Genomic DNA, 6,176 nt, shown 5'->3' with positions numbered 1-6,176 from the left:
ATTGTAAGACTGGTGTCATGTTTTTTGGTCTGCTGGAGAAATGAAATGACAGCATCACGAGGAATCTGAGGTATATATAGATGAGGTATCTATATATACATATATATCTATATATATTTATATTAGGTGAAAATGGTGACCTTATGATCATTCCTCTAATTCAGCAAAAAAGCGTTGTCTAAAATGTTACTAGGCCTATATTGTAGGTATTTTGGTTTGAAAACCAAAATCAGTCACTAAAAATGGTTAGTTATGAGTGGTTTAAAATTAATTTTCAAATGTTTCGGCTCAAAATTAGAGGGAAATAAAAATTGAAATAAATTTAACTAATCAGTGTAAATCAACAAAAAGAAAAAGCAACATGGACTTTGATAATTGACTAACTTTTAACTGATGAATTATTTCATTGAAAATAAATATTTTCTGGTTACGGCTTCTCCAATTGTAAGATTTTTGTTGTTTTTCTGTCTCAGTTTAATTCTTTTTTGGCTGCTGATGGGGCATCGGGCTGGACCGAGATAATATACTGTAGCCCATACGCAGTATATTGTATTTGCTATAAAAATTAAATATTTGTCAGTTAATAAACTATACAGATGAAAATGAACCGATAAGGCAAATAATAGTCACATCCTTTTTCAGAGGATGAATGGTAGCCTGATAAAGTAGTCATGAGTGAGGTCACTTTAATGCCTGCTCTTGGCTGGTAGCTCCCTGTATGGCTCTGGTTTGGTCAAATGCCTCGTTCATCTTTGGGAAGAGGTGATGACGACATCCTGCCCCCTAGCAACGGTTGCGTCTCTACGGCAACATCCTCCGATGTCCCCTCTCTGCTGCTGTCACCGTGACTCTCATCTGTTGTCAGTGAGACGGAGAGACATCTCCGTTTCACTCGCCTGAACTGATGGGTCTGGAGGATGCTGTGTTGTCATGGGTGGAGAGCGTGACCCACCGCAGCAGCAGCAGCAGCAGCAGCAGCTCGTGTCTCGCGACTTGAGTGCCTGAAGTTGGAGTGGGCAGGGGGCAAGGTTAGGCACGAGGACCTTCTCCTACTCTTCCGCCTTCATCAACAATTATCTCTCATCCTGCACAAGACTGCAGACCTGGGCCGCCTGCAGCCCCGGTGCTGCTCCTTGTCACCTGGACCGTTTCTTATCTGCACCCGCCGGTTCTCATCCGGTGGCGCGTGCAGCTGAATGGATCCCGCCGTGCTCATCTTCCTGCTCTACGTGATGATCGCGCACGAGCTGGTCTGCGGCTGGATGCAGTACCGGAGACAGAGCGCCAAGCCTCTCAGACCGGCTGCTGGACCCCTGCTGCGCTCAAGGTGGGTGCGCGCGTGCGTGCGCGCCTGTGTGTGCGCTCGGTGCGCGCGTGTGTCTGGCTGGCATTTCGATTTGGTTTTAATCAGGAATAGACCATCTGCGCGTTTGTTCTAGTAGCCTAAATATGGAGGCACTGCTGTAACCTAGTGATTGGTAATGATAGCTCAACAGTAGCCTGAGAGGATTTGCTGAACAGAGAAACGGATACTGATTAATAAACCATTGTTTGATATTGTTGGGGTTGGTGTGACTCATTCTTTCAGATACCCACTAATAAAAGTTTTTTGAAGTTTAATACTCTAGTCCTACATGTTAGTCATTTCCAAGTTAAAACACCTGCTGGTTTCAGCTTCACATGTACAAAGAGGTGCTTGCTTTTTTTTCTGTGCCGTCATATATTAAATACTTTGAGGGGTTTCGATGGCCACCCATCAAACAACTTTTGGTTGAGGGAGTTTTGTGGGCTGCAGTTTAGGACATTGGAAAAACAACATTCCCAAATGCTTACTGTGTAACTGGTAAATATTTCCTCAGCAAACCTTTGTTAGTGTAGCAAGCGCATTCATATTTGGTAGGAGGTGGTGCCCTTCAATGTTCTTCAACCGTCAATCTTAAGAGTAAAAGAACATGTCATACACCCAGAAACTTTGCATTAGCGAGGTCAGCCACTAATTTTTGGATGATAAGGCCTTATGCACAGTCGCGTTTGGTTTCATCACAACAGTGTTGGATATCAGGGCTCCATACAGGCCTGTCAAGTTCTTCCACACCAAACTAGGGTGGACCTGGCTTTATATGTGACAGCATTGTCACATTTAAATAGGGAAGGGACAACAACAAACTGTTGCCACACAGTTAGAAGCACGCTATTGTTTAAAATATCCCTGTGTGCTGTCGTGTTAAGATTTACCTTCATTGGAACTCAGGGTTCTGAACCAAACCACAAAAAACAGCCCAAGAGCAAAAATTCCACAAAAGTATGTGGACAGGGTTTCAAAACTGAAAGTCACAGAAACATTCTTTAAATATTCTGTGGCTTTCTGATTGGTAAGGTGGCCTTTGGGGAACTGAGGAGAAGTTATTAAGAAGTTATTTGTACTTGGCAGTGGTTACAGGAAAAATTCTGATGTGATGCGCAGTATCACTCTCTGTAGCGTAATCCCTGAGGTTGCAGTTACGCTTTTAATTCACATATGCTTCCTCCTCAGTTCGCGGGTGTGTCAGGCAGCCTGGAGGCCAAGCAGCCGGTCGGTCACGACCGACAGAGGAGGGAGAAACCTGAGAAAGACCAGACGCATTGTGAGAAAAGCCTAATTGAGAGAGAAGACAGGCATATATCGACAGTTGTTGAACAATAGTGACTTCTTCACCTCGCCTTTCATTTTAATTGCACATTTGGTCATTTGAACCATTTATGACTGTTGATACTTGTGTAACATAAACCCTTTGACATTTTTACCATAAGCATGGTTTTCGGATAGCCAAATGCTGAGAGGGAAAGACTGTAAAAAAAGGCCAAAAATGCAGCATTTTTTATCAAAAATATATGGCTTTCCATGTCACTCTAATGATCTTCATGAGTTGCTGCTTTCCCAAATGTTGTTTTGAGCACAGTTTTTTGGTTTGGCTATATTGCTAAGGAGGCTGCTCAAAGCAATTGGCATCTGCCATTCCCTTTATCTTTGTTCGAAGTGATTGATGGTTAAATGTGAAATATCAAGGGCGTCCTGGGTGTTTTTTATTGGTCTAAGATGCACCATGTAATTACCATTTTTGCAGTTCATTTAAGGTCAGCAACTGTTTTTAGACCTGTGTCTGCTGTTGTTGTCTGTCTCTCTGTAAATTCAACTATCAAATAAAGGCAATGAGGCGATAAAAATAACCTTTAAATAATATGGTGATTCGGTGTGAGATGCTATGCGCATTACTGAAGTGTATTACAAGTTCATATTTTTCAACATAAGTTAATCAGTAGCTTAGTAGCATACCTCTGAACCATCGCCCACATCTCTGACTTTGTTCGCAATTCAAATATGTGCTCATTGACGGCTGTTTCCCTGGCTGGAAAACAACTGAGGCAATCAGAACTGTGTGGACAAGGTTATAAACATTAAGTTACTCCGAGCAACCTTCAAAAAATGCTGTTGACAGGATGAATACATCGGTCACTAGTGGTTGGTGAGGCGAAAATAACCCTCATTCCAGGGACAGCTAACGTACATATTGTCAGACTGAGTAATAATAAAGTAATAACATTTCACATTGAACCCAAAATGTTAAGCAGCTGGTAGCACCAGGGCAGAAAGTCAAAGGAACCCCCAAACCATCTACATATAGACAGGTGACAAATTTTTTAAAGGAAAAACCAACATAGTAATAGTAAGAGCCAAGTCATTTAGTAAGGTGTTAGGAACAGCTTCAGTGCGTCAAGTCTCTGGATCTCTACTGGAGGGATGAACACCTGTCTTCCAAAAGATATTCACTCATTTGGTGTTTTGATGATGGTGGTGGAGAATGCTGTCTAACACATCAGTCCAAAATCTCCCATAGGTGTTCAACTGGGCTGAGATCTAGTGACTGCGAAGGCCATAGCATATGATTCACACAATTGTTGTACTCATCAAACCATTCAGTGACCCCTCATGTCCTATGGATGGGGCCCTTGCCATCCTGGAAGGGACCATTCCAATCAAGATAGAAATGTCTCATCGGAGGATAAAGGTGATCACTCTAATTATAACTGGAATGTTGCACAGCAAGGAAAACAAAATCATGCACAAGAATGCCATGCATCAAGTTTGTTGTATGATGAGATTGTGAGTCAAAGATTTTGTGCTTGTAAAAACAACATCTAGTGCCTTTCATCCCGAGTAAATGTTCATAATAATAATATGATAGCTGCTGACTGACACTTACCAACAAACACACACAGTTACTGAACAAACAGAAACAGTTAATTCACTGGATAAGTGAAAACTTTGACCCACTAGTAGAGCTAGAGGAACAGTCAGAGGATCGCCAAAGTCCGTAGGTTTCATCCTCTGGGCACAGTGAATATATGTACAAAGTCACATAGCAGTCTATCCAATAGTTTTTGCAATATTTCAGTCTGGATCAAAATGGTAGACCAACCAACTTTGCCAACCCTAGACCTATGCCACTATAATGGCTACAAATACATTAATAAAATAAAGCTAGGTCATGTAAAAGAAAAATGAATAACCATAAAGCTTAAAATAAATGCACCGTTGTCCAGTTAAATCAAGGACATTAATATTAGTTCTTGAAAAGTTGACATTTTTTTAGATACAACAGCACTTTGTAATTTGGTTGTCTGGGGGCACTGGAGGCTCTCGGTGGCCCCTGGGCCCTTTAAGCAGCTTATCTTTCTTGTGTCTTAGGCTGGCTCGGCGCCCACATCATACACTTAAACACACCATCACAGTGTCCCAAGTGACCAGTCCTGTTTCTGTAGGAGTTGTTAAATTTCTGCCGGCCTGGCTGATCTCAGGACAGCTAACCTGACGGAAACTGAGCATATGAGCAGCTTCTAGTCCCTAATTGTGTTCACTGAGCTGCAAGACTCTCCGCTCAGCAAACAGCAGTCGGTCACTATCAGCAGATGGCCTCTCTGGAACAGGTGGGTTGTCATTACTATTTCCCATGGAAGTTTATGATTGCCTCAGCTGTAACTATGTAGTGATTTGACTGACATATTGTTTTTAATTTAAGTGAATGGAATGAGTTGATTTTGACAGAGAAAGTTAATTAAAATGTTTTTGCGTGTGCCGACAATATACAGTATGGATGTAAAGCATTTACTCCTTGAAGCTTTTTTCCTCCAGAGAAGAAACGTAGTCATGTTTCAAACATCGTCAGACATTTGACTTTGCATCAAGTCAGAGGCACGAGGGATCTGATCTGCATAATATTGCATGCAACGGAAACATAAATCAAGCACAAATGCACCTACAGTAGGCCTTTCAAATGTCATAACACGAAAAGAACACGTGGGTCTGTGTCATCAGCATGGTAATTTGCACTCTAGTTAAATACCACAAACAGGTTCAGGCAGGACACACACTAAGTTGTCTTGCAGATACTCGGCTAACCCTGAAATCACCTGCAACACCGTAAGTCCAAATATTTGACTGTGTTTTTTATATTTCATTTTCTTTGTTTAGCAAAACTGATCTGATAATCCTTAAATACAACATCTCATAATTTGAGTTAATATATGATATTCCTAATGACACTGTGAACAAAAGTGAAATTAAATTCACAAATGTTCTCTACAAGAAAGTACAAGAGAGTCAAACCTCAGAGATTGGATATGAGATGAATATTCTGTTTTTTCCATTCTATTCTGATTTTATTTACAGTCATTGTATTTCATAGAGAAATCAGCAGAGCCCAGATAAAAAGGCCAAGGATTTGGTTTCATTAAATATCAGTCGTAAAATATGACAACGTGCACTGCTGCTGCTCTCAAATTAATTTTTTCAATCAGATAATTTTTGGTTATTTTTGTTTTGTCTTCCTGACTGATTTTGCTTTTTGTGAGTGTTTGTGACTGAATGCAAATATGTTTTAAAACCTACAGGTTTCTATCCTGACCAAATGTAAAACCAGCTGAGTTGTAACAAAATAAAAGAAATGATGTATGAACCCAAATAAGATGTGGACTTACTGTTAGGAAGAGTAGAATTTATTTCCATTTCCTTGTGAAAACCTTGTATATCCAGATTTGGTATTTTCATGCATGCTGGATGAGGAGTTTTAAGAAAGACAGAAAGGAATGGCTCAGGAAAAGAAGAAAAAACACAAAGAGAGAGAGAAAGAAGAAGAAGA

The sequence above is a fragment of the Xiphias gladius genome, chromosome 20 (genome assembly GCF_016859285.1).
Source record: "Xiphias gladius isolate SHS-SW01 ecotype Sanya breed wild chromosome 20, ASM1685928v1, whole genome shotgun sequence".
NCBI lineage: Eukaryota > Metazoa > Chordata > Actinopteri > Istiophoriformes > Xiphiidae > Xiphias > Xiphias gladius.
Note: the sequence above shows the minus strand (reverse complement) of the source record.